Below are 13,768 nucleotides of genomic sequence, written 5' to 3' on the forward strand. Positions count from 1 at the left end.
TTTTCCTGCTTGCTTTTCAACCATAACTCTGAAATTCTGAAAGTGAGTGAACACCTCACCCTTCTCCTTCATGAAGTATACCCACACTTTCCTTGTGTGGTCATCAATAAACGTCACATAATATCTGCAACCTCCCATAGATATGGTCTTCGTAGGACCCCAAACATCTGAATGCACAACATCTAGTGCATTTCTGCTCACATATCTGTTATGTGGAAATACATGCTTTGTTTGCTTCCCAAATTGGCATGCTTCACATATTCTTTGCATACCTTCCACTTTAAATTTTGGCAACCCTGTCATAATTCCTTTAGTCTGCATAGACTTCAATCTCTGCACATTCACATGTCCAATCCTTTTATGCCAAATATCTATGTTTGCAACAATTCCTGAACCATTTGCAAACATCGCAGCACTCACTTCAGGTATGTTTACATTCAACGTAAACATTCTGCCCACTCTGTTGCCTTTTGCAATCAACCTGCACTTGTCTTTAAAGTCTTCAACATAACAGCCATCAGGGTTAAATCGAACCTATAAACCCTGCTCAATCATCTGGCCAACTGAAACCAGATTCTTTGTTATATTCGGTATATGAAGTACATCTGTAAGGTACTTCACTTTGCCATCCTGCATAGACAATGGCACATCCCCAACATGGGCAATTGGATGAGCAGTGTCATCCCCTGTTTCCACAAAACCTGGTCTTTCCAGGTTTTTCATCTCCTTGAACCAATCCCCATGACTTGTCATGTGGTTCGAAGCACCTGAATCAACATACCATACATCATCTTTTTATGCTGCTTCAACATTTTCAGACATGGCATTCATGACATGCTGCATAACAAACAACCTTTCATTATCCTCATTGTTTCTGCTCGAGAATGCATAGTTGTTTTGCTACAATTTTCCATTTTGCATGTCAGCCTGCTTCTTATAACACTTTGCCTGCACATGTCTAGGCTTACCACAATAAAAGCATCCACGTGCATCATTATATTGCCTTTGCCAATTTCCACAGCCTCTTTGACTCCCCCTGCCTCTGAATTGGCCTCTTCCACCTGCGTGTTGTTGTTATTGTGAATTCTGGGACTGTTTGTTGTTGCTACTGCTGGCCATAATTCTGATTACCTATTCGGCCACCTCCTTGACCGCATCCACAGCCTCCTCTACCTCTTCCTCTTACTGAACTTGTGTAGAATGTTGAGAAAACATGGTGCTCATGCTAGATCAAGTGTGTGGAGAGGAGAGACTCACAAAATACAAGAACAAAATCTTGCTTATTAAGTTGCTTATGAATACAACTAGGCCTTGTTGAAATACAAAATGCCTCATGGCTCCACCTTTAAATAGGTGAGCAAGTGGACCTTAAGTCCATTCACACTCACACCCTTCTCTCACCCTTCTACGTAACCTTAGTCCCTTAATACCCCCCCTCAATACCAACTATGAAAGGATGGAATAGGTGGTATTGGACATAGGATGCCTTTATAACATTAGGTGTACAAGGTTTGGAATATAGGTGTGATTACATTGAGAATTAAAATAATTTCTCAGTAGAGGTAGAGGCTAATACAAAGTTGGCCTCTGACTCTTTGTTAGGATATTTAGAAGTGATATGCCCCGTTTGTTTACATTTGTTACATTTCATTTTGTTGGGATATTTGATCCAACAATTATTTGCCAAGTGACCCACCTTTTTACAATGGGCACATCTTACTTTGACCACTTGATGTGACAAAGCTTGTTCAATGGTCGATGAAGTGGTTGCATTTGAAGATTCCACTGCTCCCTTTGGCCTCTTTTCTTCATCAGGACATGATTGGATGACTCCTTTGAGGGTGGGATTAGGTATGTTCTTCAAGGTGGTGACCGCAATTGACTGTACGAATTGATACGCCCACAGCTCCTCTACACTTCCCTAGTTGGAATCTCTGACAGATCTTTCCTCTACAAGCTGGTAGAAGGCCTCCAATGGCTGGGGGTTGAGCTCCACACAAGAAGAGATAAGAAAAAAAGTGAAACTTTTGACCTATTCTACACCACAAGTGGTTCTAATCAACCAAGCTCTGATACCATGTTAAGAAAATGTGGTGCTCATTCTAGATCAAGTGTGTGGAGAGGAGAGACTCACAAAATATAAGAATAAGCTCTTGCTTATTAAGTTTCTTATGAATACAACTAGGCCTTGCTCAAATACAAAATGCCTAGCAAGTGGACCTTAAGTCCATTCACACTCACACCCTTCTCTCACCCTTCTACATAACCTTAGTCCCTTAATATAGAAGGCCTGTTGCTTTGAACTATTTTTGTTTTGTGAAGACTGTTGGTCTTCACCCAAGCTCTTCTCTTCTATAATCAACAGACACCAAATCTGTAAAATTGGGAATGTTTTCACGAGTTTGAATAGACGTCTTGAATGCCTTGTATTGTGGCCCAAGACCACGTAGACCATTAGGGAAAAAGGGAGCTCATTTTTGGGCCTTTTACGGTTTGGAAAAATAAGCTCTCAACCAATGAACAGAGGGCCAACGTAACGTTGGAAATTCACAAAAATAAAAGAAAATAGATAAAAGAAACAATATTTTATGTAGGTACAAGCGTGCTACATTAATGTGGAGATTGGTTTTTTATTCTCACAAGATCTTTGGACATGAAGATAGAATCTAGTCTGACATTTTCTCTGACAAGGGCCTTCCCGCTTCCACCTTCCTTTGAACTTTGAAATGTTGTGCTGCCTTTCCTTCGAAAGGTCTACCATTCTACACCACTGCCTCATTGTGCAGCAACCTCTTCTTTTCCAAAACTGCTCTCTTGATCCTGTTTGGCTTAGAGTAAGATGTTTCTTGTCAACTATCTGTCTGCCCACTTTCTCTTTCTTGAAACTTCACTTTGTTATCTTGTTTACATTACTTTGCTATGGTTACAGATTCACAAGGTATCCATGGTGAATAAAAACTATGGTCGTTCTTGTGGAAGACGCTCTGTGGATGATAATGCTATGAAGGCAGAATTATACCACACATCCTTACCCCGTCGACCTGCTTCTTCTATTTCTTCGGTAGAGAATTCAAGTACAGTCAAAACGGAAGGAACTTGGGAAAGGTTTACTGTTTCGAAAGGAGCATGGGTGCTCATGCAACCTAGTAAAAGAAAGAGACCCCAGACAAAAAACATTTTCTTGGCATCATGGAAGGGAAGAGTACGAGATTTTAAAATCACCAGAGGGAAGATATCGGTGAAAGAAGTTTTGATTCAGCATGTGTACATGCATAAAGAACTTGTCTTGCGAGACTATCCAAATGATCTTCCGCAACACAGGCCTAATTGTATATTTTTCTATTGTGGTTTTGTTCTTTATGAGGTGCATGGATTTTTAAGACAAAGCTTTCTTTCTTTGCTTATTGATATTCTTGTGTTATTTTATTTCAGATTTATACCCTTCATCGTATGAGACATGGCAAAACATCGATTGTATTCTGGGATTTATAGATGTTTTGCATGGATCGATAGGAGAACAACAATACCAAGGTCGATGTGCAACAGAGCTAGCTCAATCCGGTATATTTTTTACTGATCATTTTTATCAGTTGCTGGACAATGCAAACACACATGGTGTGTTAAGAAAACAAGACCTTCCGGCATGGAATTCACTGGATTGGCCTCTCCCACATTTTAGTGTTACAGAGGCATATAGAGCCAAGCTTTTCAAAGAAGTACAGAAAGCTCTGAGGCCCAATATTGCCACAAGGATAATAAAAATTTCTTTATGCATGCCTCTCACAGTTTTTGTAGACTTGTTTAATACCTTTCTAGTGAAGGTTTCAAAAACAATGTTCACAGTTAAAGCAACAAGTCTGGCATGCATGCCACAATTTTTGGATAAAGGTTGGGATAAGAAGACATGTAGTTCAGTGTTTTGTGAGGTTGTCCAACCTTCTATGCAACTGAAGTACATGGTTGCATCACAAAATTTCATTTTTTCTTTTTATTATAAGCGCAGTCGAATGCTAGGTACAAAACTAGTCCCAATGGATCAAGATGAAGATTCTTTTGGTGCAGAAAATAAACTTCTTGATATTGATGTTGTTGAGAATGGTGATGTGCTAGTCAATATCACATTAAGACAATGTTGCTCCCTAGCTCAATTGCGCAATGACATTCTATTTGAGACAGAAGGTTCTATTTCAAAGGACTTTTTATTTATCTACAACAATAAGAAGGTATACCATGTGACTTATCCTAGTCTCATTAAGCACTGCTATTAGTTTACTTTACCCTATTGTTTCATATTGCTTTTTTGCATGTGCTCAAAAGAAGAGAGAGATCAATAAAATGCAAAGACATTGAAAATTTGAAAATTGAGATAACACAGACTCCATAAACAAAGGTATTATATTCAATAATGTAAAATTCTGTACAGAAGTGTTTAATTATATATGTAGAACATATTCTTGACAACAATTTTCTATTTATCTACAGGCTGATCTAGAGGCTGCTCTACATCATCCAAGCTCACCGTATCATCTTTATTTGGAGAATCTACTTTCTGCTACTCCATCCTGTCGTGTACAGTCTCTTGGTGCTGCTCCATTGTCTCCTCTACTGCCCCTGGAGCATCTGTTTGCTGCTGCTCCATCATCTCCTCAATAACATCAGTAGCAGCAGGTCCTTGTTCTTGTGGCTTCTTCTCATCAGCACTAGGTCCTTGTTCTTGTGGCACCACATCTGCATCATCTGTGTCATCAAGGTGTATGACACCTTCTCTGACTTTAGAGCTCTCACCCAACTCGACAGTAGGTTAGCTGGTACAATAGGTTTGGGGGAGGCATACTTCAAAAACTTCCAAATTATATCAGCTCTGAAACTATACACATAGCTCGAGTTGAAGCTATCTTCTCTCATCTGCAATGAGATATGATGATTTAGAACACTTTGTACCAATATCAAATTTTTTGAAGCTAAATGAAAATTATTTTTTCTTACAATCTCTGGCTGTCCTATCTCAAAATAGCTTGAAAGTATATATTTGGCACTAATCAGCACTCTCCAGCCATAGCTACTTGAATCATCTTGTTGTGGTGTTTGGATAGTTGGAAAGATATGTTAGAAACTGTTAATGTCTGAACAAAATAAAATTATTCAATAAGTTCAAAGGCATAGCATGAAATAGACATCAGTAGAGAGAACAACTTTCTACCTCTAAATCTATTGGCTCTATTGAATCCAAAAGATTGACATTAGGAGGACACTGATCCAATGCATCTAGAAGTCTTCTAATACAACTGTAATACATATCATTCAGTTAGTGTGCATTAAATCCAAATAATGAAGTTTAAAGTTAAAAATAGCACACAAATCACTTACAATTTCACCTCTCTGTGTGTGTTTCTAAGAGAGTTGAATAAAAAGCATTGCTTCTGCTGGATGTCAATAGAAGCAAAGCTCCAGTGGTCACTGCATAAGGAAAAAAGCATTAAGAAATCAAAGGCTACAAGAGTACTCAATCTTGAAGAAAAATCCCAAAAGAAGCAGCCACACACATACTTGTTATGGTATGGAAGTAGCAAAATATCAACATGATCAAAATCACAGTGTCTGAACCAATTGGAAATATCCATGGGAGTTTCCTTTGGATCTCTTAACTTGAAGGAAATTGCAGGATCAATAATATAAACTGTATGCTGTACAGCATGGTTCAGCCAGCTTCTCATCATGCTACATTGGACAAAATAATAATTAAGGTAAGGTGTAAGGGAGGAGGTACAATAAGGATTGTTTTGCAAATAAATGTAAAATAAAAGACACTTACTAGAGCATTGCAAGAATGATAGTATCTGAGCAATACTCATTCTTATGAGCCAATGCTGCCAAGCATGCTTTTGTCAAGTCAAAATTATTCTCTAAAAAATCATCTTCAATATGGACAACTATGTTAGGGCCCAGCTCTTGCAACCTTCTCTGTATCTGTAGCTCCATCTGTACAGTCTCCACATCTATAGCAGATTTGGATTCTTCTATTTGCTGCTTCAGTGACTCCTCATAAGCAGCTTTCCCTCTGCTGGTGCTCATTGAGTGGGTCACTTCAACAACCTTCACCTTGTCTGCCTTCAATTTCCTTGTAGGTGGAATTAATAATATGTCTCTCATTTTTATGTCCTGCCATTCCACAGGATGGACCAGCTTGTTATACCTCCACCTCACTCTGGACAATGTGTTGAAGTCCTTGGCCATCAGAGTTACCCTATGAGCATGGGCTGCTACTACAAGCATTGCATCTTCAAAGTACTTCTCCAAGTAATCCTCTGCCATTTCCTGTAAGGAAAGAATGGCAGTCCTGTTCCACCTGAAACCAAGGTGCCAGCTATCACAAATTTCTCTCACTAGCCTCTGAAAAGGTACCTTGGGGATTGCAAAGCCTATAGCTTTTTGTTGTTTCCTGATCTCCTTTAGCACACCTACAGAATGTTTTAACCTCTTGGACTTTTGCTGCAGCATGCTCATTGGCTTCCCCTTCCTGCCATGTGCAACTCTTCCTTTTGGAGGCACACTAGATTCCTTGACATCAGCCCCAGTTGCTGCTGCTGCAAGCCCTGGCCCCTTGCCAGACCTCCTTGCAGTTGCCTTGGTTCTTGCCATCACTCTGAAAAGGTCCATACAAAGCAATGGAAAAAGATTACAACCATGGAGAACATGGAATGATAAAAGAAGGTGATGACAAATTGGATAAAGCAAAATTGAACAATTTGTAACAAAACTCGATTATGATAATTTGAAATTTCTAACAGCTCATCATCGCGTTTTTCTGCAAATACTTGAAACAACATGCTATTGCATCCCTACAATGAATTCTCTGTCTTTTCAACTATAAACAATATGTATTGAGTTTATGCAAGAACTATGCAGCCTTGAATAGCCTAGAAAGTTACAAAATCACAATGAAATGGGTGGATGAAGAAGCATTTTCAAATTTGCAACAAAATGCGATTTGGGCTGTTTGAGATTTCTAAAGCCCTCTCCTCGCGTTTTGCTGCAAATTCTAGAGGCAGCATACTTCAACATGCCTTTAGTCATTTGAGTGTGTATACAGCTTAGTGCAACATGGATTGAGCCTATAGACGTCAAGAAGTGATCAAGCTCTCACTCAACAGGCCCAAATAAAAAGTCTTCCTGCTTCTACATGCAGTGGAGAAAATCTAAAAAATGCATATAATATTTATCATAATATCTAATCTACATCACATCAATCAGTACCTTACCCTAATATACTATTAAACAAGAAGAGAAGGAAATAAATTGTCTTACTAACCTGGAAGCTATCTGCAGGTGTGCTGTGCTGATGATGAGTATCCTGTGCTGGGGATGAACCTCTGGTGCTGGTCTGGATGCCGATGGTGTAGAGTAGGGAGGTAGAGATGCAAGAGAACTGAGTTAGGAGAGTAGATTATTGCAAAATACAAATAAAGGAGTTATTAAATACCACACGTGTGAAATATAGTCGTTTTTTAACACGTGTGGGTCCCACCCAAATCTTTTGGAATTTGAAATTTGACACGTGTGAAAGTCACTTTTTGCCTTGGAAATTGTGCCAATCATGATTTCATAATTAGATCCATTAACACTTTTCCCTCCCCGTCTTCCATCCCTGCCAGCACCCTCCCATCATCCTTTTCTTTCCCACTCTGATCACTTCCTACCCAACACACTCCATCCACTCTGCAACCTGTCTGAAGACTACTACCATTACCAGATCTCCAGGTTACCAGTGCTACAGCTCAAGTTTGGAAGAGAGCAGGAGAATCTCCAGGGCTACTCCAACAGTATGGAAGAGGAAAAGAAAGGTCAGAGATCTATACCCTTTCCAATGTTTTCTGATATATATTTCTTCCATCTGTAGAATTCTTGAATCTCAGTGCCTAGAAATCTAGTAGATCACCCTAGGATTTGATTAGAGATGGATATGAATAGGATTTAGAATTTTGCAACAAAATGCGATTATAGTGCTTTACATTTTCCAAATGCTCCAAATCGCGTTTTCCTACAAATTCTGATATTTGTTTTAGTTTTTATTTCTTCCTCTTTGTTTTGCGCTCTTTTGCCCTGGGGAATTCCTCCTAGTACCATTTACTGTCCTGAACATTGTGAGATGTCCCCAGCATTTGATTGGAGATGGATATCAATAGAAATTTAGAATTTGCAACAAAATGCGAGGAGAGTACTTGACATTTTTCAAATGGATCTGTATCGCGTTTTGTTGCAAATTCTTGTGTCCCTTTTGGTTTTACTGTTTCCTCATTGTTTTGCTTTCTATGTCCCTGGGGATGTCTTTCTTGATGATGAGAAAGGTTTTTGCTTTGGAACAGTTGATTCTCAGGTCCCTCCTTTCAAGAGGAAGCTGGACTTTTCTGCTGCTATACTCAGACCACAGCAATCACCAGGTGATTCATGTGTGCTCATGAAGAGAGTTGTTTGGTGATATCCTATACATTATCTGATTGCATATGTCAGCATATAGAATTCATGTTATATAAATTTTGGTTCAGGCAAAAGCAAGAGACTAGAGCAGAAAGGCGAGTCTTCCCTTTCAAAACAAAGGGAACCAGAAGAGGACAAATCTCCAGATTTGCTCCTATTTGACTTTCTTCACAAGTGCAAGGCTCAGAGGAACTTCCACATATACCACAGTATTTTCAACAGGGAGTTCACTATGAGCTCTCTTTTGGACCATCACAGAGATTTCCTTTCAGACCATTGGGATACCTTCAAACAACTGACAGAGGCAGAAAGGATTGTGGAAGGGGGAAAGGTTTTTGTGCATTTAAATCATATTGTCTCCATTGACAGGCTGAGGTACCATGTGAATAGAAGGTTTGACAGCCTGCCTGAGGAATATAAATTCAACTGTAACTTGCACACCAGAAAGTGTAGAGTGCTTGAGGAAAACATGGCATTCCTTATGTACATTGTCTTTCAACAGCAATCTCTAGAAGAGCAAGGGCAGGAGACTGAAGAAGAAGATATATCTGTAGCGGAGGTAACAGAGGATATTCCTATGGCAACAGATATGGCAGAGCAGGAAGAAAATATCAACCTCGAGGATGAGGGGCTGCAAGTGGCTGCTCTTGACCTTGTTCAACTGAGGACTGAAACTCTTAGGGCAGCACAGCCAGTTGAAGATTTTGATGTTCTGAGCAGCAACTATGCAGTGCCCATGCTTCCACCAGGTGTCTTGATTGGTGGTAAAGATTATGTTTTCCTCCATGATATAGAGTGTATGTTCAATTTGAGGGAGGACTATGCCATTTCCCTTATTGCCCAGGCTTCAAGGCTTGACAAGGAGGTTGGCATAGAGGATGACTGGGATTCACTGCTAGATTTGGAAACAACTTTTGATCCTGCAGAGGCCCTTACTATTTGTTTCAAAGAGGCTAAAAATTTCCAAGAGCCAGATGAAGCTGCCTTCCAGCTCACCCAGGAAGCTATGAATCTCTCAGCACTTCATAAGGAAAAACTTAAAGAAGAGGCTGGACTGGAGGGGAGAGGAATAAATCTTTGGAAAGATGAACTTCTTGTTTGCTGATGAAAATGAGAAGATATGATATTATTACTTCAAATCAAATACTTTATCTTGTGTTTAAATGTTTTGTAGTTATGTATCATTGTCTCACTACAATCTTTTGATACATGGCAGCTACAAATTGAGGATGACACATTCCTCCAGAGAACAAGTGGAAGCAGGCCGGCTGGGTTTGGCAAAATGTCAAGCCTATGTTTTTTGTGTGTTAATATATGGATGTATTGATGCTTGTTAATATAGATCACATGTTTCACAAAAGAAATACTTTTGATGGAGTCTCAAAACATATAGGCATAACACCAAGAGTCACTTGTTCCACAGAATAAAAATCTATTGATTGAGTTTGAAAACATGTGGACATAACACCAATAAGTTACAAACTGCTATTCATGTTTACTTGTCCATTTATAGTTTCTAAATATCTTCGAATCCCTCCACTATCTACATCTCTCTGCTGCCATTGAATTGTCCAAAGTTTGTCTTCGTCTTTGCTTTTGGGCTAGAATAAAAGCAAGCTTGACTTTGGAACTAGCAACTTTTCTTTTAGAATGCAGCCTTTGTAGAATGCCTCGGTAAAACCATTGGAAGACTTCCTTCAGACTATTTGCCTTTTGACTCCCTCCATAGTGTTGTGTGTGTCTGAAAAATGCATTACGTGCCATGTAGTGAGACTTCTCCATGCCTTGGGTAGACCAAATTGCTGGGCATCCATACTTTTTGACATAGTACTCAGCAATATTTTCACATATAAAAATCAAGATGGAATCCTTGTTGAAGATCAGCAAGAGCAATCAACAGATCCATATAAGAGAGCCATGGACTCATCCGTTGAGAACCAGCAAGGTCAATCAACCAGATCCATGCCCGGTTTTAGAAAACAACTCTTACTCCTTGTTCCAATATCTTCCACGATGCACGTGTGGGTATCTTTGGCGACCCAGAGCCCAAGCATCGTATGGTCAGCACCCTCTAGGATCCTTCTTCGCAGGTGACCTAGCGCTTCACTCATAGGCCGCTTCCTTGGTCCCTCATCCACCGTACCGGAAGCTCACCATTTAAATCGAACCGAGACTGGTCAAGACCTCGGTCGACCTTGCTACGCGAGACGTCCTCCATTGACTCTCCGTCACAGCAGTTGCAACTTTATCAGTTAGGTCTTCATGACCTTAATCCACAAGACGGTCAAAATGCTTCCCCAGTATTCTTGACATAAAATAGTCATTTACAAACAGTCATTTACAAACAGTCACAAAATACAGTTTATATATCGAACTCTCATCTTACCACATTATCCCTCTCCTCAGTCCATATATCGAACTCTCATCTTACCACATTATCCCTCCTCAGTCCATATTACTTATTCCACATTCCATTCAATGTGTACTCATTCTCATCCATTTACCCATATCGAGACGACACATTATTTCACATACACATTCACATTCATTATTCTACATACATATCCGTGTTCGTACATCCACATCATACATCCAATCCCATATCCACATTCATACATACACATCCATATCCACATCCATCTCCACATTCACATCCATACATCCACATCTACATGCATATATCCATTTTCACATCCTCGTTCATACATCCACATTCACATACATACATCTACATCTGTATCTACATCCATACATCCACATCCACATCCACATCCACATTCACATTCATACATCGACATCCGTATCTACATCCACATCCACATCCATATCCACATTCACATTCACATCCATATATCCACATCTACATGCATACATCCATTGTCACGTCCTCATTCATACATCCACATCCACATACATACATACATCCACATCCACATTCCCATTCACATCTATACATCCACATCTACATCCACATACATACATACATCCACATCCACATTCCCATTCACATCTATACATCCACATCTACATCCACATTCACATCTATGCATATACATCTTCATGCATACATCCATTTTCACATTCATACATCCACACTCCCATCTCCACATCCACACATCCACATACATACATCCATTTCCATATTCCCATTCATATAACCCCATATGCCTTCACATCTAATCTTTTACATCACATCCATTCTCGCCCTATCACAACCCATATACATCTTATCCTATCACATACACTTCTTACCTCATCCCATACACATCTTATCACATCTTAATTCATCTTATCACCTCCTAACTTATTTCATAAGCATCTTATCACCTCTTATCACATCTTATACACCTCTTATCACATCCTATCACATCTCATATCTATTTATACAATATAAGAGAATTCTTATATTTGATATAAGATTTCTTTACACATTTATTTATGCATAAATTCCAATTAAGGATATTAATACTTTCGAAGTAAAAATCAATCTTTTATGCATCTTCCTATGCATAAATTCATTTTAAATGAAAATGACACTTTTGAATTAAAATTCAATCTTTTATGCATCTTCCTATGCATAAATTCAATTTAGATGAGAATGACACTTTTGAATTAAAAATCAATCTTTTATGCATCTTCCTATGCATAAATTCATTTTAAATGAAAATGATACTTTTGAATTAAAATTCAATCTTTTATGCATCTTCCTATGCATGAATTCAATTTAGATGAGAATGACACTTTTGAATTAAAAATCAATCTTTTATGCAGCTTCCTATGCATGAATTCAATTTAGATGAGAATGACACTTTTGAATTAAAAATCAATCTTTTATGCATCTTCCTATGCATGAATTCAATTTAGATGAGAATGACACTTTTGAATTAAAAGTCAATCTTTTATGCATCTTCCTATGCATAAATTCAATTTAGATGAGAATGATACTTTTAAATTAAAAATCAATCTTTTATGCATCTTCTTATACATAAATTCAATTTGGTAGGAATTACACTTTTAGAATAAAATAATTTCTCTTATGCATCTAAGTTATGCATAAAATCCATTTATGATAAAAATCACACTTTTAGTATAAAAAGAATATCTTTTATGCATACCTCTATGCATGAAATCCAAATATGATAAAAGTAATATTTTTATAATAAAATAATCAACTTTTATGCATACTTCTATGCATGAAATTCAATTGTGACAAAAGTAACACTTTTATAATAAAATAATCAACTTTTATGCATACCTCTATGCATGAAATTCAAATATGATAAAAGTAACACTTTAATAAGTAAAATATTCATCTTTTATGCATACCTCTATGTATGAAATTCAAATATGATAAAAGCAACACTTTTATAATAAAATAATCATCTTTTATGCATACCTCTATGCATGAAATTCAAATATGATAAAAGTAACACTTTTATAATAAAATAATCAACTTTTATGCATACCTCTATGCATGAAATTCAAATATGATAAAAGTAACACTTTTATAATAAAATAATCAACTTTTATGCATACCTCTATGCATGAAATTCAAATATGATAAAAGTAACACTTTTATAATAAAATAATCAACTTTTATGCATACCTCTATGCATGAAATTCAAATATGATAAGAGTAACACTTTTGATATAAAAATTTATCCTTTATGTATATAATCAAAATGCATCTTCTATGCATGAAAATGACTTTAGAATATAGAAACCATAAGGATTAGTCTTTTAGAATAAGAAAAGATGAATTTTATTTCACTAATTTCTAAAAATTTCGCCATAACCTCCTTTGTATGGCTGACCATTTTTCAAATTTCTAAGTCTTTATAACTAATTAAAAGTGCACCAAAAGTATTAAAATTATCCTAAAGTAAATATTTTTCCACCTAATTGAAACAAACATTATAAAAACTTGACATTAATCAATTAACCATTCACTTAGGATAGAGAATGGTTGGTTTTGCTAGAGAAGAAAGGGGAATGCCTTTTTGTAATGAGGCATAACATTTTTAGAGAAGACATAAAGCATAAAAACCATTTAAAACCATTTAAAACCATAAAATCCATAAAATAAGTGAAAAAAAAAAGAGAATCACCAACTTACTATAATGACTTTGATAGCTTTCCTTTGACTTGATGGTTTGAGGGTTCAACTCTTGTTTGGGCAAGAGTGGCCACCAATCTTTGAAAGAGGGAAATGTCAAAAACTAGTGAATTATTAATGAATTCATAGTTCTTGGCTTGGGTGGAGTAGAGTAGCAGTGCATAAAACACTATTATT

This window comes from Cibotium barometz, chromosome 7 (genome assembly GCF_041138505.1).
Source record: "Cibotium barometz isolate CiBa-2024 chromosome 7, ASM4113850v1, whole genome shotgun sequence".
NCBI lineage: Eukaryota > Viridiplantae > Streptophyta > Polypodiopsida > Cyatheales > Cibotiaceae > Cibotium > Cibotium barometz.